This window comes from Scyliorhinus canicula, chromosome 4, assembly GCF_902713615.1.
Source record: "Scyliorhinus canicula chromosome 4, sScyCan1.1, whole genome shotgun sequence".
In the NCBI taxonomy this organism is placed as follows: Eukaryota; Metazoa; Chordata; class Chondrichthyes; order Carcharhiniformes; family Scyliorhinidae; genus Scyliorhinus; species Scyliorhinus canicula.
In genome coordinates this window covers 186,334,331-186,360,790 of record NC_052149.1, presented here as the reverse complement: position 1 = coordinate 186,360,790, position 26,460 = coordinate 186,334,331, and the positions used below count along the sequence as shown (strand labels likewise).

Sequence of the window (26,460 nt, the reverse complement as noted above, 5' to 3'; positions counted from 1 at the left end):
ACGCTTAGTTTCTGAAACGGATAATCCCACCCAGTATGTTTAACATTCTTTTTATAACCTAAGTCATGGAAGTGTAATTTAAAATTATGTTGAGAGAAAGAGGGGTCAAAGTAGGAGAAATTACCAAAAAACTGATTCCTCTGCGCTCAGGAAAAGCTGAGCTGCACACATTTGCAGCTTGCAAACCGCATACCTGGCCCATGTGTAAATTTGCCGTTTTAGTCTTTACACACAGGATGGGGATCGCAATGCCATTTGTGAGCCATGAACTAGAGCGGGAGGATTGTGGATGCTGAGGGAGCCAGTTAGAAGGCCCGCCTCGGTTCTCCAACGCAGCATCTCAGTTCCTAACAGTATTTCAATTCCCCCTAAACCTCACTCTCATGTCCCTCAACTTCTATGCGCCTCAGATGCCCCCTGCCAATTCTCTTCCCCATGTATCTTCTATGCCCCCTCTGACCACCCATGCTACGTCTTTGGCCCCCATATATCCTCAATAGCCACTCATCTAGTATGCACCATATACGAAATTCAGATTTTGTGCATTATTAATGAAAAATATTTTACATTCCTCAGAGAAAAAAGGAACCTCTCACCGTCAAATAAAAGTCACCATTTCATGAACAATGAAAATAATAATCCTATTAGCTTGTATCAACCAACCAGAAACCACATCAAAGACAGAAGTTGGTAATTCTCCAGCCATTGCAATTCACTTTTTTCGCCGACAACGCACCCCTCCCGCGGGTTTCCCGGCAGCGTGAGGTGCCACAATGGGGAATTCCATTGACAAGCGGTGGAAAGACAAAATCCCGCCACCAGCGAACTGCACGTTGCCAAAACAAAAACACGACTGGGGAACCGGAGAATCCCACCTACAATCTGTTATTATAATTTCGTAAAACTTTCATTCTTGGGGGGGGGGGGGGGGGGGGCGTGCCCCCCAACCAGGCTGATCACCTGGAACGTTAAAAGGGCTGAATGGGCCTGTCAAGAGGGCCCGTGTGCTCATGCACCTGAGGGATCTGAAGGCGGACGTGGCGATGCTGCAAGAGACACACCTGAAAGTGGTGGATCAAGTTAGGCGGAGGAAGGGTTGGGTCAGTCAGGTCTTCCATTTGGGACTGGATACTAAAGACGAGAGGGGTGGTGATTTTAATTAATAAGCGGGTCCAATTCCAGGCAGGCAGTATTGTCTTGGACGGGGGGGGGGGGGGGGGGGGGGGCGTTATGTCATGGTGAGCGGTAAGCTGGAGGGGAGGACGGTGGTTAACGTCTATGCGCCAAACTGGGACGACGTTGATTTCATTAGGAGGGTACTGGGGAAGATACCGGATTTGGACTCGAACAAGCTGGTGATGGGAGGGGATTTTAATACGGTTATCGACCCCAGCCTAGACCGGTCGTGCTCGAGAACGGGGAAGGTGCCAGCAATGGCAAAGGAGTTGATAGGGTTCATGGAGCAGATGGGGGGGGGGAAATCGATCCATGGAGGTTTAGACAGCCGATGGTTAGGGAGTTTTCTTTGTACTCGCATGTACACAGAGTGTATTCCCGGATCGACTTTTTCATTTTCAGTTGGGATCTGCTGGCGGGGGTGGTGGACACGGGGTACTTGGCCATCACTATCTTGGACCATGCCCCACATTGGGTGGAACTGCAGGTCAGTGAGGAGAGCTTCCAGTGCCCGCAGTGGCGATTGGATGTGAGCCTGTTAGTGGATGAGGCGGTGTGTGAGAGAGTAAGGAAGTGTGTGCTGGACTACCTGCAGGTCAATGACATGGGGGAATTCTCAGCAGCGGTGGTCTGGGAGGCGCTGAAGGCAGTGGTGAAAGGGGAGTTGATTTCAATCCGAGCTCATAGAGGCAGGACGGATAGGGCAGAGACGGACCAACTGATCAAGGAGATCCTGCGGATAGATGGGAGGCATGCGGTGACCCCAGGGGTGGAACTGTTAAGGGAACATCGGAGGATGCAGGCAGAGTTTGGGGTACTGTCCACGGGCAAGGCAGTGGAGCACCTTAGAAAGGCGAGGGGGATGCTGTATGAACATGGGGAGAAGGCCAGCACAATGCTGGCACAGCAGTTGAGGAGGCCAGGGGAATTGATAAGGTGGTCGACGGGGATGGGAACCTGGTAGGGGATTCGGCCGGGCTAAATAGGGCTTTCAGGGATGTTTATAGCGGGCTTTACCGCTCGGAACTCCCCCCTTGGGGCCCGAGGGGATGAAATGCTTTTTGGACGGGCTGACTTTCCCAAGGGTGGGCAGGGAGCAGGTGGGCGAGTTGGGCAAAGCTCCGGGGCCAGATGGGTTCCCGTTGGAATTTTACAAGAAACTTTCACGGATATTAGGGCCGTTGCTGGTCAAGGTTTTTAACGAGGCGAGGGATAGAGGGGTGCTACCCCCGACTATGTCACAGGCTACAATCTCGTTAATATTGAAGCGGGACAACAACCCGGAGCTGTATGGGTCCTACAGGCCGATCTCATTGTTCAATGTGGACGCTAAGCTGCTAGCCAAAGTGTTGGCCTACAGGATTGAAGATTGTGTGCCGGAGGTGATTATGGAGGACCAAACCGGATTTGTCAAGGGTAGGCAGTTGGTGGCCAATATTAGAAGGTTGCTTAACGAGATTATGATGCCCCCAGAGGGAAGGGAAGTAGAGGTAGTTGTGGCCATGGACGCAGAGAAGGCGTTTGACTGGGTAGAGTGGGACTATTTATGGGAGGTGTTGGGACGGTTTGGGTTTGGTCGACTGGGTCAGGCTGCTGTACCAGGCTCTGGAAGCTAGAGTAAGGACCAACAAGATGACCTCTGACTATTTTAGGCTTTAGAGGGGACAAGACAGGGATGTCCGATCTCCCTGTTGCTGTTTGTGCTCGCCATAGAGCCGCTGGCAATTGCTCTGAGAGCTTCTAGGGGCTGGAGCATTGGGTATCGCTGTATGCGGATGATTTTCTCCTATGTGTGGCGGATCCAGGGGCAGGGATGAGGGAGATTATGATGAGTGTGGGGAAATTTTGCCGGTTTTCGGGATACAAAATGAATATGGCGAAGAGTGAGATGTATGTAGTCCTGGCAAGAGGCCAGGAAGGTCGGATGGGGGAGCTACCGTTCAGGTTAGTGAGGGACAACTTTAAATATCTGGGGATACAAGTGGCCCGCGACTGGGGCCGGTTACAGAAGTGGAACTTGTCCCGGCTAGTTGAGCAGATGAGGGGTGAGTTTCAGAGATGGGATGCGCTCCCGCTATCACTGGCGGGGAGGGTGCAGACGGTTAAGATGACGGTACTGCCAAGATTTTTATTTGTGTTCCAATGTCTCCCGATTTTCATACGGCGGTCTTTTTGGGCTTTGTTTGGGCGGGTAAGTCCCCACGGGTGAAAAAGGTGATGCTTGAGAGGAATCGGGGGGGGGGGGGGGGGGGGGGGGGGGGGGGGGGGGGGGGGGGGGGGGGGGAAGGGGGGTGGGGCTTGCCCTGCCAAATTTTAGTAATTATTACTGTGCGGCTGATATTGCGATGACAAGGAAGTGGGTGGTGGGGGCGGGGGCGGCTTGGGAGCGGATGGAAGCGGCCTCGTGCAGGGGCACCAGCTTAGAGGCGCTGATAACGGCACCATTGCTGTTCCCGCCGGCGAGATATTCCACCAGCCCCGTGGTGGTGGCGGCCCTGAGGATCTGGGGTCAGCGGAGGAGATTTGTTGGTGCAGTGAGGGTGTCGGTTTGGTCCCCAATATGCAACAATCATCGATTCACTCCAGGGAGCTTAGCTGGGGGATTTCAGGTATGGCAAAGGATGGGGATTGAGAAGATGGGGAACCTGTTTCTGGAAGGGAGCTTTCCTAGCTTAAGGGCGCGGGAGGGGAAGTTCGGGCTGACAGCAGGGAATGATTCCAAATATCTACAGGTGCGGGACTTTCTTGTCAGGCAGGTACCATCCTTCCCACTCCTGCCACAAAGAGGGATTCAAGATAGGGTAGTGTCTAGGGGATGGGTGGGGGAGGGGAGCATCTCGGACATCTACAAAGAGTTAATGGGGCGGAGGAGACGCATACAGAGGAGCTGAAGCTTAAGGGGGAGGAGGAACTGGGGGGAGAGATGGAGGAAGGCCTACGGGCGGATGCGCTGAGAAGGGTCAACGCAACCGCTACATGCGCAAGGCTCAGCTTGATCCAGTTTAAGGTGGTGCACCGGGCACACATGACAGCGACCCGGATGAGTAGATTTTTTGGGGTGGAAGACAAGTGTGACAGGTGTACGGGTGGACCAGCGAACCATGTCCATATGTCTGGGCATGCCCAAAACTTAGGGCATATTGGCAGTGGTTCGCGGATGTCATGTCGAGGGTATTGAAGACAAGGGTGGAAATGAGTCCGGGGTAGCAATCTTTGGGGTGTTGGGAGGATCTCAGTGTTCAGGAGGAGGGAGAGGCAAATGTTCTGGCCTTTTCCTCCTTGGTAGCCCGGCGACGGAAACTACTGGCTTGGAGGGAGTCTAGGTCTCCGAAGTCAGAGGTTAACCGACATGGCGAGCTTTCTCGGCCTGGAAAAGATCAAGTTCGCCTTGAGAGGGTCGGTGTCAGGGTTCACCCGGAGGTGGCAACCATTCATTGACTTCTTTGCAGGGAACTAATCTTCAGCAGCGGGGGCTAGGGTAGTATAGAGTAGGGGGTTAAATAGGCGGGCCTTGGAGGGGCGGATGTCGGCGGTTGTTTTTTGATTACTGTTCTTTGTACTGTATTGTTTTTTGTACTGTGGTTGTTTGTTATGCCAAAAATACCTCATTAAAAATTGTTTGTTTTAAAAAAACCTATCATTCATTTTCAAATTAATAGAACTCGAAATGTGCAGAAACCTATTATCACTTGAAACTCGGTGAGCAGCTATGTACTGTGGTGAGGATGTGTATCCCTATGATGTAGGCCAATGTGAGGATGTTGTCCATAGAAACCTTGATCACCTTTATGGGACTTGAATCACAGGACTCAAAGCTATCCTTGCAGACCCTGATAAAAGCCTTGAAAACTACGGGTGTCAGCATTTCTGCCACCTTAAACAGAAGGCCATTAACCGTAGACTCACAAAGGGCTGAACTTCCCCTACATCACTGAACTCTCGACATTGGAACCATTTTGAGGTCCCCACCTCGCATGGATCAGAGGTGCGTGGACATTTTGGATCTTCTCAAAGGTAACCAATTCAATTAAAGATGGCTAGCAGGTTCCCGAGGTGGTAAGCCCATTAAGAGGGCCGAAGCAATGAACCAACAGAGGCAGTGCTGCTGAAGCAGGTAGGAGAATTGACAGCACCTCAAAATGGATGCAATCTCAGAAACCTTATTTAATACATTACAACATGAAGGACCTACAGCTCATAGGGCCAAACTGGAGGAGAACCCCACCACAGATGGACCCTGCCAGCTGATATTGCCAGGCTAGCATGCAAGTGGCACTGTCAGGGTGCCAAGTCAGCAGTGCCAAGTGGCACTAACAGTGCCAGTGTGCCACCCTGCCTAGAGGGAAAGTACCTGGGGGCCTCCAATCCCCTAGGAGACCTCCAGGCATGATGTTACCTCTGGTCCCTGTTTGTGGAGACCAGTACTGAACGGCGCTAGCCCGAGGTCTCCGAGGCGAAGGGGTAAATCCCAATGTGTCATGTGCCTCGGAAAACTGCAGATTAAAGTGAGACTAGCTGTCTTGCTCTAATATGCAGGTTTTCCAAAAAGTGATCCCGCCTACAAGGGGCAGGGTTCACATCACAACGTCTCACAATATCGCATTAGATCTCATCAGGCATTGCGAGCCAGGTAGATCCCGGGAGCGGGGTCTCTCGGCTTTTATCAAACACGTTGTGCAACATGGCCATTCCATCGCACCTGAAGTAACTTGAGATTAATTGGTGCTTGTGCAATGGGTGGACGGTTGGTCATGGAACTGCTTGAGTTCTATGAGAGTTACTTTCTTCCAATGTGAGTGACCAACCAAACCTTTAAGCTAATAGGACATGATAAGCATCAGTACGATTGGCTGGTCTGGAGTTGAGGGACGAATCTTCCACTTCCTATTCGTCTGCTCCTGGTTGATCTGGGGATATTCAGATCGCCATGCATGTGTAGTTGATGACACCCTGTACTTGTGGGTAGCCAGCCAGAGACATGAATATGAGCAACCAATCATCATGGCTATTTTCATCGTGGGAAGGTTTTCTCAACTCCCAGCCCTGGACTATCATCCTTCCATCATCAATCTTATGCATTTATATGCAGTCGATGGTGAGACCCTAACTATGGGCTGGATTCGCGCTACTGAGGCAGTATCTCAAGTTGTTGAATTTCCAGACTCTGCAGACACCCCTCAGTCTACAGTTCTCCTTTGTGTGCTATTTACGCTCCAGGGAAGCAACAATGGGATAGAGTTGGGCCTGTTACAGCAGGAAGCAGTACAGAGCCTTCCAGAAGCAGCCAAGAACTGAAGTGGACTAGTTAAAAGGCCCATCTCAGTTCTCCAAGAATTCTTCACAGTTGTTTGGTTGCATTTTAGCCCTCATCCCCCGCCCTCTCCCAATGCCACTTACATGCTCCCATGCCAACTCATAGCCCCATCCACCCCCAATGGCCCCTCATACCGTCCATGCCAACTCATGGTCCTTCCGTACCCATTCACCTAATATATATCATGTACAGACCCAATGAACCATATAGTAACAGTGGCATGTGTGAAACTGCTGACAAAATACATCCCATTCATAAATCTTTGAGAAATGCTGTTCCTACAACCTTATAAAAGTGTAATTCAAGCAGACCTTTAAAGTTTCAGTAACAGAGGTTAAAACACTTTACGCCTCAAAAATTAACCTTGACGAGAGAAATCACAGAAAAAAACACCTCCTAGAGATGTCAACCAAGCAAAGCCAATCTTCCCTGCATGTGTGTCAACAAATTTACTCAAGTATTCCTTTATTAGAGCCAGGGTTTGGCTGAGAGCCCACCTCCTTACCTACACACTCACTCACCCATTCAGTACTATTCATTAAAAGACTGGACCTTTAAATTCTTGCCAGAATATGGCAGCGTAAAAAGGGGGCATGTCCTCTCTTCCCCAAACCACTCCACTCCAATAGAATTCTCCAGGGTCACTGGACGTTTCTTTGACAGCTGGAATTGGAAGATTCCAAAAGAAATGCGCAGCTGTGTTGGGTTGGAAGAATCTTCGCGCACAACGGTAAAGCGCACCGCATTGCCACTACTCAGAAGTGAAAACTGCACAGCATTTTTAGCAAACTCTTTCGTTGCTCTCAAAATTATGTTTTTATTTGATTTTTCTCAGGATACAGGCAGTGCTGGTATTACTAACATTTATGCTTCATTACTAATTGTCCAGAATGGTGGTGTTGGTGGTGGTAAGCCTTCTTCTTGAATCATAGGGATGTAAGCTGAAGGTTACTTGCAGCTATACCTATTACTGATAAGGTAAGTTATTAGTATTTTCAGTACTTTTCCATCTCGCCCAATTGTCCCTGTCATAATATACACACGGATATATGATGGTGCACAGACAGCATTGATTGACACACAGGATGACCCATGAACACACAGAACACAGCAGCCAATCACCAGACAGGACACGGCCACTATAAAGCCAGAGGGCACTAGTTTTCCCGCTCTCTTATGATGCAGCCTCTGAGACAGTCGGAGCCCGTGAGCAACAACTAGAACATCCACCATGTGGCAGCAAGATAGTCTGGTCAGGTTAGCCTCAGGTCTCCAGTCAACTCAGCATAGTGTCAACCCACAGTTTAGGTATGTACAGTAGTCCCCCTTTATAACGCGGGTGTTGGGGTCCAAGACAGCCACCCGCGTTGCAACCGAGCCGCGGATATCCACGATGGGGGTTTTAAATTTATTTTAAAATCTCTGCTAGCGCTTCCCATTGAGAGTCTACGGGGGGCGGGGGGAGAGGTCAGACCCCCGTAGACTCACAATGGGAAGCGCTAGCATAGATTTTAAAATAAATTTAAAACCCCCATCGTGGATCTAATTAAACCAGTGTCAATTTCAGCGGCCGGCTCACTTTGATCCGGAGAGGGAAACTACTCTCTCACTGAAACAATCAGCCGGCCGCTGAAATTGACACTGCCGGCTGCTCTCTCCCTCCAATCCAACTTTTAAGTTTTAATGTTTCTGATTGGAGGGAGAGAGCAGCCGGCAGTGTCAATTTCAGCGGCCGGCTGATTGTTTCAGTGAGAGAGCAGCTTCCCTCTCCGGATCAAAGTGAGCCGGCCGCTGAAATTGACACAACTGACAGTTGGGGTCCATAAGCCCCCCCGCGGTATATCGCAAACCGCGGTATTGCGGAGCGCGGTATAACGGGGGACTACTGTATAATAGTTAAGAGTTCAATAAAATAGAGTTGCATTTCTTCAAGTGTTGAAAGCCTGTCTCTCTCACTGCTACAGTAAACGCAGTCATCACAGACCCAGCAGACACAACACATCATGGTACCAGTGAGTCATGTTAGAGTTTGACGGACCTACCTTGAGATAGTCTGCCTTTGACCTGCGATCAGCCATCCGGTAACATGGACAGCGTCCGCCCTCCCCCGTCGCTCCGCATCGCCGGCAACCTCGGCGCAAACTGGAAGATCTTTAAACAGACGTTTCAGCTGAATCTTGAAGCCACCGACCTCGAAGCCGCATCGGATGCCAGGAAGATCGCTCTCTTCCTCTTTACAGCCGGGGACCACGCTATCCACATTTTTAACTCCCTCACCTTTGCTGAAGGTGAGGACAAGACAAAGTTCAAAACAGTCCTGCTGAAGTTTGACAGCCACTGTGACATCGAAGGCAAGGAGAGCTTTGAACGCTATGTGTTCCAGCAGAGGTTTCAGTGTAAGGATGAACCTTTTCAGTCCTTCTTAACCCATCTCCATATCCTCGCGCAGTCCTGCAACTACAGCTCCACTTCCGACTCCATGATCCGCGATCAGATCGTTTTCGGAGTCCACTCCGATCCCCTTCGCCAGCAGCTCCGTAAAGTTAAGCAGCTCACCCTCATCATCGCCATCGAGATCTGCGTCCCACATGAGCACGCTAACAACCGGTACTCCCATATCAAGGCGGCAGAGACGGCGCGGCAAGGCCCCCACGATGCGGAGCGGGTGCAGGCCGTAAAACATCTCCAGGGCCTGAGTCTGGATGAGGACGGCCATTTTGCACACTTTTCCCTGGCTCCTGCGCAGGCGGCAACGACCGAGGGGACGACGAGGCCGACGACCGAACTGCGCAGGTGCGCACATCGTTTGACCGCACCGCGCATGCGCGGTGGCACACGGAGCGTCCTGACGTCGGCGCCATGACGTGCAACAACTGTGGCTCCGCCCACTTAAAGTGGCAATGTCCCGCAAAATCTCGACACTGTCAACAGTGTGGCAAGCGTGGCCACTACGCAGCCCTGTGCAGATCTGCTCAACTGCTCACCACACAACGATCTGAGCTGCAGCGCAGGATCGTTCGGTCAGTGCAGCAACCCGTTGCAGACTCAGACTCCGACATGGTTCCAGATCCCGACTCCGAGGATCTCACATCCCCATTCCGGGTGGGCATCACCACGCATACGATGCTTTCCGCAAAAAAGGAACACCTCCCAGTAATGAGCATTGATCCGGACGACGAGTGGTGTGCCACCCTTGCAGTCAACAAGTCTCGCATACGCTTCAGGCTGGACACCGGCGCTTCAGTGAACCTCATTTCGAAGTCTGACCTGGATACCATCCACGTCAAGCCGAGCATTCTTCCATCGGCCTGCCAGCTTCTCGACTACAATGGCAATGCCATTGCTGCCAGTGCAGTGGTTCATGCCAGCTTGTGGTATCCCATCGTTCTTGAAAAGCCACCCTGCGTTTTGAAATTGTAGGGTCCAACAAAGCTTCCTTGCTCAGTGCTCAGGCCTGCAAAATCTTGAATCTTGAGCAGCGGGTTCAAACCATGTCGCCTGCTGAGGCATCAGCCTCACCAGATGCCAACTTCCAAACCCAATTAGATGACATCATAGCACGATACCACAGCATCTTTGAAGGTATGGGCACACTTCCCTACAGATACAAGATACTCCTGAAACCGGATGCCACACCTGTGGTTCATGCACCACTTCGGGTGCCGGCACCCCTTAAGGACCACCTTAAGCAGCAGCTGCAAGACCTACAGGACCAGGGCGTCATTTCTAAGGTCACGGAACCCACGGACTGGGTTAGCTCCATGATTTGTGTCAAAAAACCATCAGGGGAACTGCGCATTTATATCGACCCCAAAGATTTGAACCATAACATCATGAGGGTACACTATCCTATCCCTAAACGAGAAGAGCTCACCAGCGAAATGGCTCACGCCAAGTTTTTCACGAAGCTGGATGCCTCCAAGGGATTTTGGCAAATACAGCTGGACGCACCCTGTCGAAAGCTCTGCATATTTAACACCCCGTTTGGTCGTTATTGTTACAACCGGATGCCCTTTGGTATCATCTCCGCCTCGGAGCTGTTCCACTGAATAATGGAGCAAATGATGAAGGGCATCGAGGGGGTGCGAGTGTACGTCGATGACATCATTGTCTGGTCCACAACTCTTCAGGAGCACATCGATAGCCTCAAGCGAGTGTTCCATAGGATCCACGAGCATGGTCTCCGACTCAACAGAGGCAAATGCTCGTTCGGTCAAGTAGAAGTATAGTTCCTCGGCGACCATATTTCGCAGTTCGGTGTGCAGCCAGATGCAGATTAGGTGTCGGCGATCAACGCCATGAAGGCACCGGAGGCCAAGAAGGCAGTCCTCCGCTTCCTAGGGTGGTCAACGTCCTTGGGAAGTTTATCCCCAACCTTGCATCTAACACCACAGCTCTCCGCAATCTTGTTAAAAAAATCACCGACTTCCAGTGGCTCCCCGCTCACGAGCGTGAGTGGCGTGAGCTCAGGGCGAAACTCACCAAGGCCCCGGTACTGGCCTTTTTCGACCCTGCCAAGGAGACGAAGATCTCCACCAATGCAAGCCAGGCTGGCATTGGGGCAGTACTCCTCCAGCACGACGAATCCTCCTCCTGGGCCCCAGTCACATATGCATCTAGAGCCATGACACCTACTGAGCAGCGATATGCTCAAATCGAAAAAGAATGCCTGGGCCTCCTCACGGGAATTGACAAATTCCATGATTACGTGTATGGACTCCCCAAGTTCACGGTCGAGACGGACCACAGGCCACTGGTTCACATCATACAGAAGGACCTCAACCATATGACGCCACGCCTACAACGTATCCTCGTCAAACCCCGACGCTATGATTTTGACCTGGTCTACACCCCGGGAAAGGAGCTCATTGTGGCCGATGCACTCTCTCGCTCCATCACCATGCCGTGCGAGCAGTCGGACTTCGTCGGCCAGATCGACGCCCATGTTAAGTTCTGTGCATCCAACTTTCCAGCCACTGATGAAAGAATTTTAGAATTTAGAACAGTACAGCACAGAACAGGCCCTTCAGCCCTCGATGTTGTGCCGAGCAATGATCACCCTACTCAAACTCACGTATCTACCCTATACCCGTAACCCAACAACTCCCCCTTAACCTTACTTTTTAGGACACTACGGGCAATTTAGCATGGCCAATCCACCTAACCCGCACATCTTTGGACTGTGGGAGGAAACCGGAGCACCCGGAGGAAACCCACGCACACACGGGGAGGACGTGCAGACTCCACACAGACAGTGACCCAGCCAGGAATCGAACCTGGGACCCTGGAGCTGTGAAGCATTGATGCTAACCACTATGCTACCATGCTGCCCGTGCAGATTCGTCAGGAAATGGCCAGGGATCATTTACTCCAACGGGTCATGCGCCATCTCACAGTTGATTGGCAAAAGGGCCAATGCCCACAGTTCTATAATATAAAAGACGATCTGGCAGTAGTCGATGGTATACTAATAACACTGGACAGGATAGTCATACCACAGAGTATGCAAGAGCTCGTCCTCGGCCAACTCCACGAGGGTCACCTGGGGGTCGAAAAGTGTCGCCGGCGAGCCCGAGAGGCAATGCATTGGCCTGGCATCAATCAGGACATCGCCAACACTGTCCTCAATTGTCCTACATGCCAACGGTTCCAGCCGGCTCAGCCGAAAGAGACTTTGCAGCCGCATGAACTGGTGTCTTCCCCATGGACCAAGATTGGCATTGATCTCTTTCATGCAAAAGGCCGGGGCTACGTCCTCCTCGTGGACTATTTTTCTAACTACCCCGAGGTGGTCAGACTGAGTGACCTCACATCAGCAACAGTCATCAAAGCTTGCAAAGAGACCTTTGCCCGCCATGTCATTCCACTTACGGTCATGACTGATAATGGCCCGTGCTTCTTCAGTCAGGAGTGGACGGATTTTGCCCGACGTACAGTTTTACGCATGTCACTTCAAGCCCCCACTACCCCCAGTCGAATGGGAAAGCTGAAAAGGGGGTACACATTGTTAAAAGACTGTTGTGCAAAGCTGCTGACTCGGGTTCAGATTTTAACCTAGCGCTGCTAGCCTACAGGGTGACTCCTTTGTCCGCTGGCCTGTCCCCAGCACAGCTGCTAATGAACCGCACACTCCGGACGACGGTGCCAGCTATCCACGTCTCCGACCTTGACAATTGTCCGGTCCTGCAAAGAATGCAACAGTCTAGGGCCCAATGCAAGTCGGCGTATGACACTCACGCCACAGATCTCCGTTCTCTGGTCAGCTACCTGACGGTGGCTGGTCTGCCACAGCTGTGGTGGTCAAGCAAGTGGCCCCCAGATCATTTCTCGTTCACATGCATGATGGCTCTTTTCTTCGGCGTAACAGGCGGGCACTGCGGCTGCTTCCACGCTCGCCACCTGAATGTGATGTCCAGTTTCATAGAACATAGAACAGTACAGCACAGAACAGGCCCTTCGGCCCTCAATGTTGTGCCGAGCCATGATCACCCTACTCAAACCCACTTATCCACCCTATACCCGTAACCCAACAACCCCCCCATTAACATTACTTTTTTTAGGACACTACGGGCAATTTAGCATGGCCAATCCACCTAACCCACACATCTTTGGACTGTGGGAGGAAACCGGAGCACCCGGAGGAAACCCACGCACACAGGGGGAGGACGTGCAGACTCCACACAGACAGTGACCCAGCCGGGAATCGAACCTGGGACCCTGGAGCTGTGAAGCATTTATGCTAACCACCCTGCTGCCTGCTGATTCCTCAGGACACACCCTTCCACGAGGTGACCGATCTGCCACTTCTTTTGCCACCCTCTACATTGGAGGCAGCTCTGCCCATTCCACTGCAGGCGGCCCCTGACCCACCCTTGAGGCGGTCAACCTGAATTCGTCGCCCGCCACAGACACTGAAATTATGGACTGAATGTTGCATTGCCTTGTGCTTCGTTTACACATCTGTACATATTGTTTCTTCCTAATTTGTTGTGTGCACTCTATCTGCACTAGACACCTTCCCATGTAAATACGTTCACGTCTTTTGTATATAGTCAGGCTCCTACTCATGTAAATACGCTCACATACTTCCTTGTACATAGTCAGGCTCCTACAGACACTCACTATTTATTGACCTATACACATTTTGTAAAAAGGGGTGAGATGTCATAAGATACACACAAGTATATGATGGTGCACAGACAGGCATTGATTGACACACAGGATGACCAATGAACACACAGAACACAGCAGCCAATCACCAGACAGGACAATACCACTATAAAGCCAGAGGGCACTAGTTTTCTCACTCTCTTGGGATGCAGCCTCAGACAGTCAGAGCCCGTGAGCAGCAACTAGCACATACACCATGTGGTAGTAAGATAGTCTGGTCAGGTTAGCCTCAGGTCTCCAGTCAACTCAGCATAGTGACAACCCACCGTTAAAGTATGTATAATAGTTAAGAGTTCAATAAAATAGAGTTTCATTTCGTCAAGTGTTGGAAGCCTGTCTCTCTCTCACTGCTACAGTAACCGCAGTCATCGCAGACCCAGCATACCAAACACATCAGTCCCCATTTCTTATTTGATTATTAGAAAAGGGAAGCTTAAAATGAGATAGTATGAAAAATGTGAAAAGAATGTTAAACCGTCACTAGAAGAGTATGATTAATTAGCTTTTAGCTTTGTGCCATCTATCGTTTTCGGTAAAGAATTATGGAAAATACCCCTTTTAGCAAGGCTGTCATTATTAATCACAGTTGTCATAATCATCTAGTTCATGTTTCATACTAATATTTTAGATGTAATTTTTAGTTTCTGGAAGATTATATAAATAAGCGTAAGGTAATTAAAATGCTGGACCTCAGAAATTCATAGAACACCTCAACGAAGGTAGTTCTAAGGGTTCCACGTGTGCTCATGAGGTCAGTTAGGAGGGTGAAAGACATAAAAACGGCAGGTAACCCTTCATTTAGTTAGGGAACTGCAGACTGTAAACCTCAAAAGCAATGCCCTAACCTCATTTGAAATTGATTATTCAGATGAGTCCCAGAATCAAAATTCAATTTTAAAGCTAAAGGTTTTTTTCCGGAAGGTCTTTTGAATTGATGCTGAAATTACCCACACTGATCGGTGTAAGCTCGCAGTTCAGCAGGCAGAGAAAGAAAGAGTCTGATAAGTGCTGGAAAACAACTGTGGAACAGAAGCAAAAAGACTATCAAAAATCAAAAGTATTTCTTTTTTTTTTTTTTTTTTTTTTTTTTAAATTTAGTGTATCCAATTAATTTTTTTCCAATTAAGGGGAAATTTAACGTGTTCAATCCACCTACCCTGCACATCTTTGGGTTGTGGGGGTGAAACCCACGCAAACACGGGGAGAATGCGCAAACTCCACACGGACAGTGACCCAGAGCCGGGATCGAACCTGGGACCTCGGCGCCGTGAAGCAACAGGGCTAACCCACTGTGCCACCGTGCTGCCCATCAAAAGTATTTCTGAGGTGAAGGCTCAAAGCAGATAGTTTGGATAATGTAGTGATACCTAGGCCTCAGCTGAGAGGTCAGGAGGTTTTGAAGAAAAAATTGGAGGATCACTCAGTCAAAAGCTAATGGAAGGCCCCCCATGAAATTTCAAAACTCAGAGAATAGCTGGAACACTGAGGAGAATTCAAAGTGAATTCCGGAGGGTTGTGGCACATTGGTTTGGTGCAGGAGATGAAAGGAACCCTCAAGAGCCTGATAAGTAGCCAAAGACTTTCTGATGGAAGTAATAAAGGAAAAGGGGAGATTTATTTTGAACTTTTAGTCTGAAATATATGTGGTTGTATTTTTTCATACTTTTAGAATTATTCAGGTGGGCTAAATAATAGAGGGTGACAGCCAGATCACCCTCTGCCGCAGTAGCAAATTTGGCATGGAGGCAACATGCTCCATACCACCCCACCCTGCAGCCAAAAGGTACCGCAGGGCAGCTAAACGAGGGCCAAGTAGGATTTTTACCCCTTACTGAGGCCAGCAGCTCCATCAGTCCTGGCAGCACCAAGAGCATATAAATGGAAGATTCCAAGAATACAGGAAAAGAAGGGACATTTATCCTTGGATTATGTTAGCTGCGATCGAAAACTTTTACCTCGTTGCCAATGTGGTGGCGCAAGACATACAATGGAGGCTAACAGTAGTTTATTGATGAGAGGCAAAAGCAGTTAGATAACCATCACATAACAGATCTTTACTGTTCAGCTCTCTGGTCTAAACTACCCATGGTCCTGCTCCCAGAGCCCCGCACAAACTCCCTATCGGCTCCTTCACAGCACTGGCTGACATGCTGGTTTGTCGGCTACATCCCATCCCCTAGTCCAGCTGAAGGGAAGAAAGGCGAACTACCTGCAAGCATCAGGTACCTTACAAGATCCATAAGGCCACTGATCAAAGGACTGAAAATTTCCAGTCAGCCTTTGGGGTCCTCACAGCAAGAGGAGCATGACAGCTGCCTTGAGAGGTTCGCCCTCCACAATGGTGGTCCAAGATTTGTGGTCAATTATTTTTATTTCAAAACATTTCAAAGTACTGAGAGGGCATCTCAGGATTGAGGATTTCCTTATCTGTAATGGTAGACTGCAACACCTTCCACGCCAGAGGGTTTCCTGTGGCCCTCCATCTTCGACATTAGGTATGCCATCCTTTAAATGTTGGCAAACCTACCTGCTGGCCACTAAATGATCCAACGAAACCTTCCTACGGTTTGATGTTCACTGTAAGTCTGACATTTAACATTATGAATTAATATAACATTAAAATAACAATGCAGCCTTTATTATCTATGGTCCTACAATCTTCATTTTTAATGAACTGGAGTAATCTTTGCACGAGAGACCAGTTGAAACTTTCAGAATTTTGTTATCATTTGGCAAAATAGCAGCTTCTCAAACAGAACCTGCACTATCACACAGATCCCCCGAGCACACGCACAACTACAACTATAACACCAAAGAACCAATACAGCCAATGAAGAATTTACCCAATACCACCACGGTCCTCTAACTACTTCATTTGTTCACCTATACGCTGGAGGCATGCAGTGTTGATCTCAGGTAGTTGTCAACTTTGAAAACAATGCAGAGCCTGTATTTGAACATGTCCATTGTGCCAAATCTTAAATACTGGTTAAGCCCCAACTGGAGTATTATGTCTAATTCTGAGCATTTTAGGATGAATGTCAAGGCCTTATGAAGAGGTTTACCAGGGGCTGCATGGTGGCAGAGTGGTTAGCACTGCTGCCTCACGGAGCTGCTGACCTGGGTTTGATCCCGGCCCCAGGTCATTGTCTGTGTGGTTTGCACATTCTCCCTATGTCTGCGTGGGCTTCATCCCCACAACCCAAAGATGCGCAGATTAGGTGGATTGGCCACGCTAAACTGCCCCTTAATTGGAAAAAAAAATAATTGGGTACTCTAAATTTATTATTTTTAACTGAAGAAGTTTACCAGGTTGATACCAAGGATAAAAGACTCTGGTCACGTGGAGAGACACGAGAAACAGGAATCATTTCCCTTAGAGCAAAAAGAGTTAAGGAGAGATTTGGTAAGGGCATCAGGAATTATTTTGAAAGGGCAAATAAAGAAAAAAAATTCCAGTGGCAGAGAAGAGTCAGACACACATTTAAGGTATTTGTCAATCGAACCAGAAACACAAGGAGGAAATAAAGCAATGAATTGTTTTGATCTGGAATGCACTGCATGAAAAGGTGATAGTAGCAATCTGAGTAAGAGCTTACAAAGGGGAATTAGAAAATATTTGAAGAGGAAAGAAATTGCAGGATTAAGGGGAAAGAACAGGGGAGTGATACTAACTGAATAACTCTTACAAAGAGCAGTACAGGCACAATGGGCTGAGTAACTTCCTTCTGTGCTCTCTGATGCAGTCATTAGTAGTGCATAGGGCGTATTTTAAACAGTGATCAATAATGTGGTGATTGACAATCTGATCAATGGCCATGAATGTCAACAGCTTCCATCTTTACATAGGAATAGCTGAAAAGATCTAGTGGGAACATTGCCGGTTAGTTTTCTCATCTCTGTAGAAATGGTGTTGAATAGGTGTGTGGAAAAATAACTTGGCAGATTGGCTTGGATTAGCAGTTGCAGTGCCAGTTTATTTTGAGAACAAATATAACATTGGTGAAATTTGACTGGGAGGACAGATGCAGACATGTAGTGAGAGGTAATGCAAAGGTAGTATACAATAAATTTAAGGGGCTCATGATTAAGTGCTATTATGGTGAATTAATCAGGTTCCACTGTAGTATATTACTCATACTATTTTTAAACTTTTAAAAATCCCTATAAAACAAATTTATAATTTTTACATAACAATAAACCTAGGAATTAATTTGCAATATGAATCCTGATTTTCTAAACTCAACCACATAAACGGTAGAAAGTTAATCCTGATGTTCAATGTAATATATATTTTGATCAAAGATTAACAAAGAATGAAACTTAAATGTAATAACATTCTAAACATTACTTGAAAGCCATGGGACTGCAACTATTAATTCCGAATACTTTGGAAGAAACAAATGCTTGATCAACAAGTTAAACATTTAATGATGCGGATCTTGCATTTTGTTAAAAGCAGGATGTGGGATCATTTTTAAATTCAAAATACTGGAAATACTGGTTATACTACCATATAAACTTCTGCAAAAATATATGGGTAGACCTTGTAAAATCTAAAGCATTTCAAATTCTTTGGAGAAAATTATTAGGTAAACTACAGACAATTACTGATACCTTTCAAGTAGTCTTTTCTTTTATTAAATTCATAATTTTGCTTCAAGTATGGTTGATGCTGTTGAACAGAACATACTTATCAGATGTATCGATATCTTTCCACAGCATAGTATCGCTTTTCCCTAATGCACCTAGAAAATCATTGAAGTGTACACTGACAATTATATAAAATAATTAAGATTTACATATTACATGCTCATCTTTACAGAACCACCTGTGTGTTGCATGTTCCCATTTTCTCAAGCTAGTTGGAATATTATGTGTTCCTCAGAACTCGAAAACATTTTGCCCATATTGCAATTGCTTGAGCAGTAGAAAATATTAAACTGTCTTTAACTACACCTATTTTTAATTACAATAAGTAAAGCTTTAACAAATCTAATGGAATATCCTTCTCTTTTTTGGCTTAAATTAATCTTTAACATGTCAAAAATAAGCCACGTGCAGGACACAACCCCGAACTCTTCAATGGCAATACCCTGTGTCAGCCTAGATCCAGCTATATTATTTCAGGCTCATAGTACAATCACCATGACAACAATGTGAACTGGCAACTGCAGCTACCACCAGATTGATCCACAACTTCATAGGAATAGATGAATCCTATTCTTAAATAAAAGCAAGATAAATCTATCAGTGTGGAACTTAAAATAGATTATGAACAATCTCACTTTCGTTTTATCTGCAGTTCATATTATACAGAAATACGTGAGTACAATGCATTATTCCTTATAAGCATGCCTCATATAAGATGTTTTTAAATGCATTATACACTGTCATATTCGTAAGTAAAGATCTGGAGTCAATCACCGGCAATAAGTCTTGCTCCAGCTCAGATAATATATCAAATCAAAGATGTGAAATGCAACTAGAATTTGCCATGTTCCACTGAAATCTGTTACACGACAACCCAAAGAGCAACAGAATACTCTAATAAAAAAATCTGTGCTACAGACAAATGATATAAGACTGCAATATAAGACTGTGAATTATATCTGCACTTACCAGAACCAGAAAGCTCCTTCAGCATAACACCCTTTTCTCTACAGCCAACCATGCAAAATAATCAGCAGCTGCACACTGGGGCTTATCCCATCCCCCAAACCCTGCCCAGACACTTCATATGGTATCTTCCTAATTAGGAAGCTCCATTGCACTAGTCCTAGTTCCAGGTGTCACAGAACTAAGCAGGAATGTAGCACATGGAATTTGCATAAAGGGGGAAAAGAGAGTGAACAGCAATTACTATATTTCGCCAAGAAAAAGCCATAATACATATTCTGCAAGGGCGAGCAGTGCGGTATTGACGGACACCAAATAGCATAAGGAGTGTAGTCCACAATAACAGGGTTTCATGATTTTCATTATTAATACAAAAATTAATGAATAATCTTTAAAAATAATCTCTCAACAGACTCACCAAGAGGTTGAGTTTAAAATATAAAGCAATTTACCTTGCATTAAAACAGGTATCAGTTCTCATCATTTTGAAGCAGTAAAATCAGCTGCAATGGTGTAGCACATTCCAGAAATCTTCTCCATTTCCTTTCTATATTATTCCATCAACTAGTTTTATGCTATGTTTGCTAACCCAATAATGCAACTAAACCATTCCCAAAACTAATAATTCGACAGTCATTCCAGGTTTGCTTAAAAATTCTAAAATGCTCATTGGTAATTTTGTAATATCTACAAATTTGTCTTAAGATAAAATCACAGTACATCAACAGTAAGGAAAGCAATGTCTCAAAGCTTTCAAGGTCAAAGCACAATCAAGCAACAATGAATAAGATGGCAACTCACACTATTGAAATGCACAATGTAGATTTTGCTTCTGAGGTGTGCAGCAAAATGCTGGACATGATCATGCGTGCAGCTGTATTTATTAAACAATACCAGACTTAAAGATGAATTTTCATCCTCTTGGCCTCAATAACACAATACAGAACACAACACAGAAACCACAGAATAAGCCCATACTTAAGATGTTTCTATTAATTCATTTCCCATACTAACAGATGGATCCTGCTATTCTGACAGGCTACATGCATAATTTACTTAATAACGTATTCTTTAATGAGGTAAGCATTTATTGACTGATTTGTTATTTTAATCAACTAGTTTCACAAAATTGGAAGAGAAAGCAGACGTTTAAAAACACAGAAAAATTCAGGAGGAAATGGTGGGAGACTAGGAACTGTGGAGGAACAAAGCGATTTAGGAGTGCATATATCCAAATTACTAACAGCAAGTGCACAGCGACAAGAGTAATTAAAAGGGCTAATGAAATGTCAGCTTTCATCTAGAGGAGTTGGAAAACACAAGTAAGGAACTTTGACAAAGAGTCATCCAGACCCGAAACGTTAGCTCCCATCTCTGTCCACAAATGCTGTCAGACCCGCTGAAATTGTGCAGTTTTTGTTTCAGATTCCAGCATCTATAATGTTCTTTGATTGGGTTGAAGTTGAATCTTGATATTGTCGTGTTATCTAAGAGCTAATACTACACTAACAAATTACTAAAATATCTAAGATTAATATAGTTGGAAATAATGGTCTAACACTAACTTACATTCAGATATTACAAAGGTACTTTAAAATGCGACTGCTACAAACTCCTTACGAACACCTTATCCTGGAACCCATGATGTTCAGCTCACATGCCTGCATACTCGCACCACCTGCTGGTTGGATGCTGGAACTACAACAGTTATATATACAGTATTATGATTTATATTCAGATAATAATACAGATGGCAATCTACTTATCATCACGGCATCTGCAGTAATTTGCTTTTATCTTTATTATTATTAAGGAAGTTTTGCTTCAGTTCTACAGAGCCTTAGTCAAACACATTCTGGAATAAAAACAGAAAATGCTGGATAAACTCAGCAGGTCCAGCAGCATCTGTGGAGAGAAACAGAAGTAACTACAGAGGGTAATTTAGATCTGAAACGTTAACTCTGTTTCTCTCCACGGATAATGCCAGACCTGGAGGTGGCCTTTATAACATAAAGGATGAAGTTCACAGGATTTTGATGCTGTCAATCTGGAGTCCTTCATGTGAAGACTGGCCAATCGACCTGGCAGATGTCTGGAGTTTCTCACCACTGGAGATTCAGTGCGAAGGAGAATACAGAACTGGATCAATCCTTCTCATCTCAGCTTTTCAGGTTTCCAAAGCAGACAAGTTATACTTAGATGAGGATTCTCTGGCAGCGGGTTGATCACCACACACATGGAATTTACAGCAAAGCAGAGAGAGAGAGTGGCTTTGACAAGGGTCATCTGGAATCGAAACATTAGCTCTTTTCTCTCCCATTAGATGCTGCCAGACCTGTTGAGAGTTTCCAGCATTTTCTCTTTGGAGAGAGGTTAGGACAGCCTTCCTTCTCAGCTTATTCCCAAAACACACTGATTTCAAAACCACAGTTCCAAAGCATGTCTCTGTCATGTGATTTCCAGTAAATCATTAGCCTTTGCCAATTTTTCCCCATCAATTAAAGTGAATGCCATTCAGAACAAACAAGCAGCTCATTCCTCCTCAACTACCATGTTGGGCAGGTGATTTATTGGAAAAAGCCAGGCTTGCTCCCAGTCCAAAGATGAACATGTGACTATTCTTCAGTCTTCAAGTGTCCAGATAATGCAAATGTCTTTCCATATTTGCAAAGAAAAATATGATTTTGAAAGATATGTCCAACGATATTGTTAACTGAAGATGAGAAGGGGGAAAGCCGGCGAATCATGCACATATGCTTTGTACTTGTCCGAAGCTGAGGGGATTTTGGCAGGGATTCTCAGATGTCATGTCAGAGGTCCTGGAAGGGAGGGTGACTCCGAGTCTAGAGGTGGCAATATTTAAGTGTCGGAAGATCCGGGAGACCAGGGGGGGAGAGAGGCCGACGTTTTGGCCTGGTGACCCGGAGACGGATTTTGCTGGGATGGAAGGACTCGGAGTCTCCAAAGTCAGGGGCTGGGTCAGTGACATGGCAGGGTTTCTTAGGCTAGAGAAGATTAAGTTTGCCTTAAGGGGTTCATTACAGGAGGTGGCAGCCGTTCATCGACTTCTTTAAGGAAAACTGACCGTCAGCAGGGGGTGGAAGGGAATGGGGGGGGAGAGGGGAGGCATGGAAGTGAAGAATAAGGGCAGGGAATCTAATGTATGGGTAGCAAGGAGTTAGGGCGGGGGAAATTTGGCTATCCTCTTGCGGGGTTTTTGTGTGTGTTGGACTGCTCTGTTGTTTAGAATGTTAAAATGTTAAAATTATAAATGCCTCAATAAAATATTTTTGAAAAAAATTGAACATGAGAAGGCCTCTGATTGCAGCAAGCACACTGATTACACTCAATAGCAAGGTTGTCCAACATAAGGCCCATGGGCCATATTCTAGCCTGCTAAAGTATTCTATCCTGCCCGCAGACCAATGTTCAAAATACAGTGGAAGTGACAGATTCTGAAGGAGCTGATTCTTCCATCACAGGTTGTTTCTTTCCGATATTTGCTGCTGATAGGCTTATCTGGTGCAGGAAAAGAGATTTACGGGGTGTGGCAGCGGTAGAGGCTGCCTGCCAGGGGGTTGGAGAGGCTGCAAAGAAGAGGCTGCCTGCTTTGCAGAGGGCAGTCAGGAATTTGATAGTGTCCTGTATGATGTTTATGTATAGTTTCAGCCGTCAAAAATCTCATAGCCAATTCTAATCCTATGCTGAGCAATGCATTTTCCAGCATGGGTCACTGAATAGTGTTCAAGTGCAGAATGATTTCTGCTTTCAGGAGTTATGAGGTCAATGAGAGCATGTTTGTTTTTGCACACCTTCGTAAAGCTAAATGGATGATGCAAACTAGTGGGAAGGTTGGAGAAGAAGTCACTATTGTTATTAACAAAGAACCGTTTAAACATGTTTATGCCATGGAATTTATCAATGTTGGAATCCTGTAACTGTGACCATTTATTTATTTATTTCCTGATTAACTGGTAGATATATTGTCTTAAGAGAGGCCGAGATAGAGGGGGAATTTCAGTATGTGTTTTGGGGACGAGTTGACCTGATCTATCTCCAGGAAACCACCATGCTGATGATTCAAATATGTGATGGGCAATTGTTTTAACAGCATCAGATCAATTAGGAATTAGCGACCACCTTTGTGTAGCTACTACAATGCCAGATATCTCACTCAATCAGTGTTCAATATGGTGACAAGAAAGTAAGCTAATAAATTAGTCTTCTCATTTGAAGATTGTTCATAAAAATGCATATTTGTTGCTTCCATAATAACAATCTTTTCAAAATTTGCTCACTGGTCCCTTGAGTGAGAAAAAATGTAAATGTAACTTCTCATGCGAAAAGGTTGGATATCCCTGCTCCAGAGTCTCCTCTTAAATTATTTGTTATAACTAAAGAGAATGTTACAAATTCTGGGGAAAAAAGCAGCCATGACACATTACCAGACCAACGTTCATGCTCATTGGAAACAGTTGACAACCAGTGTAATGTATAATAAGTTGGTATTGAGATCAAATATTTGACGGGCTGAATTTTACCAACACCAATGTCGGGGTAAAATGTGGGTTCTCAGACCGCACTTGCAGAAGGGCAACTCAGCACTTTTACTGCAGGCTGCCTCTTAATTGGCCACCTGCAGGCCCATCGTCCAATTAAGAATAGTAAGCAGAAGACAAATGACAGCCCTGAAGTTCCAGCGACACCACCAGGAGTGGAAGAGACCTCAGAGGGTCACAAAATCCAGACACCCTCATACAGGGAAATAAAAATTTAGATTTGGGATTACTGAGAACAGTAGGCCACTCCATGTGCAGGGTGAACCAACCAGGGGATTTGTCGGGGCCATGGCGGCTGCCTTTCCTGCCTGCAGCCCCCCCCTCAGTCAGATCTCTGGCTACAATAGTCCTCCCCACCCTGGACTGTGTCAGGGAGGCCGACTCCATGAAGCTCCTCCAACTTTTTTGAAAGGCCAGCAGCCCTATAAAAGAGCCCTTCGTTGTGGCTTACTTATGTAAATTGACTTCCTACCTCCATGGAAAGTGCAAGCCATTTGCCTTGCAGCCCACTGCTAGGAAACAGCAGTTGGGAATTGTCTTGACATGACTTAACCATGACTTCACCTTGCCTTTGTTCCCTCCATCTGGGGACTAGTAAAATTCAGATTTCTAGTTAGCTAATGGACAATATTTTCACTGCAATTTTTTTATAACATGCCAACATTGGTTCAAAATATGGAGGGCCAAATGGGACCCATCGGCTGTGATTATGTAGAAAGATATTGGGGAGAAAATTGGAAAAGATGGAAAACGGACACAAGGATTGCGATGCAGACAGCACCCAAACCTCCTGCTGCCTGTTACTTTAAATGATGGAAACATGCAATCCAGCATCTTCAGGGGGCGCATGTTCGTGCAGATTGTGGTGATATGCATATGCAGAGCAATGCCTCTAGTTGGATCACGACCTCCGACCAACAGGTGGGGATGGTGTTCCACCAGGTGCCTCCACAGATTGGCAGATGGTAGTAAGTCACACAAGAGGACAGTCGCATTAGGAGTAGCTCCAGGAGAATTCACTTAGAATAGAATCTTTACAGTACAGAAGGAGGTCATTCGGCCCATCAAGTATGCACTGACCCTTGGAAAGAGTACTCTGCTTAAGCGCACACCCCGACCCTATCCCCAGGACCACACCTAACTGTTGGACACTAAGGGGCAATTTAGCATGGCCAATCCACCTAACCTGCACATCTTTGGACTGTGGGAGGAAACCGGAGCACCGAGAGGAAACCCACGCAGACACGGGGAGAACATGCAAACTCCACACAGACAGTCACCCGAGATTGGGTTACAGGGGGCAGTTTTTGGCTGGGACCGTGCACGGCCAGCGCCATGTCGTATGGCGCGGCCGCCACAGGCCACCCCCGTCCGCATGAGCGGCCACAGACCTGGCCATTCTGTGTCCATATCAGCAGGTAAAGCCGGGGACTTTACGTGGCGCGGCTGCTAGACCCCCCCCCCCATCGTGCGGAGCATCGGTGCGGGAGCGTCGTCGACTTCTTGGTCATAAGACCAGACGGATCCTGTAGACATAGCCGCAGGATCGGAGAACCAGCCCAGGGAATCCCAATCAGACAGAGAATCCCATGTTGACCCAAAAATGTGATTGGCACCAGGCAGCAAGACCCCAGTCTCCGATCCTGCTCCGTGCTGGCAGGAACATGTAAGCTTGCATTCATTTGAATGCGATCAATGTACTTGGAGCCTAAATTCCACCTCCATAGACCCCCATTATGCTCCACCACTACCAGGTGAAAGTCACAAGGGAGTGATTTTGAGCAAGTATTTACAAATGAGGTTCTTGTACCTTGGACTTTGAAGCCAAGGAGATAAATTCATTGTCCATTTCCATTGCCTTCGGGCTTGCTGGGGGGGGGGGGGGGGGGGGGGGGGGGGGGTACATGATGGTTTATGGAATTAGGGTGCAGAATGCTGGGACTAGTGGTGACCGACCTGGTAGTAAGGGTGTGGATTCCAGGTGACCCACCCCCCACCCGGATCGAGTTGCCATGGCTGAACCTCCCATTGCTGCTGTAAAAGACTAGCAACTCACCTTAGGAGTTACTTACATGCTCCAGACTATTTAATCTGTTCACTGTTGAAAGGCTCTGAGATCTCCTAATCATGTAGATATCCATCTGACCCATCCATCTAGAAACCCTCAGATAGTAGCAGCCTAATCAAGGGGATGGGCATGGCCATGCTCAATCACTGGACCACCAGTTGTTCGGACTCCTCATTGCACTCAGATGCATAGCTCCACAGCAGAAGAAGCAGGAAGCAAACCTAACCTCACACAAAGGACACATGCACCGGTAGCCGCTGGAACCCTCTCTGGCACATAGCCCCTCTCAGAGAAACCAGCCTCACGAGTAAGACTATCAGCTAACCAATGCAAAGGATCAGGTGATTTCTCCAAGCCTTGCAGGTCAACCGTGCCCTATTGGTATCTCAAGGTATGAGTGTATGGATCCTGCACCTGCCCAAGAACCTTGAACAGCTCCCTATCACAATCTCTGTGTTCAACCCAGGCTCCGCATCATACTGCAGCCAAGCTCCCAGCAAAGGCACACATAAGACCATAAGACATAAGGGCAGATTGGGCCACTTGGCTCACTG

General features: G+C 46.8%; 1 protein-coding gene across 6 annotated transcripts in view; it reads right to left on the bottom strand.

Annotated features, from left to right (window-relative positions):
* Positions 1-20,867, bottom strand: part of psd2 (pleckstrin and Sec7 domain containing 2) — a 275,923-nt gene extending 255,056 nt beyond the window's left edge. The window contains exons 1-2 of one of the 6 annotated variants that reach the window (XM_038795692.1): positions 19,283-19,506; positions 18,278-18,408 (exon numbers count right to left, since the gene is read on the bottom strand). The gene's annotated coding sequence lies outside the window, so the exon portion shown is untranslated. Of the gene's footprint in view, positions 1-18,277; positions 18,409-19,282; positions 19,508-19,731; positions 20,013-20,080; positions 20,145-20,848 lie in introns of those variants that run through there. The other 5 variants (XM_038795695.1, XM_038795693.1, XM_038795694.1 and 2 more) reach the window with 5 other exon arrangements.
* Between the last annotated feature and the right edge of the window lie 5,593 nt (positions 20,868-26,460).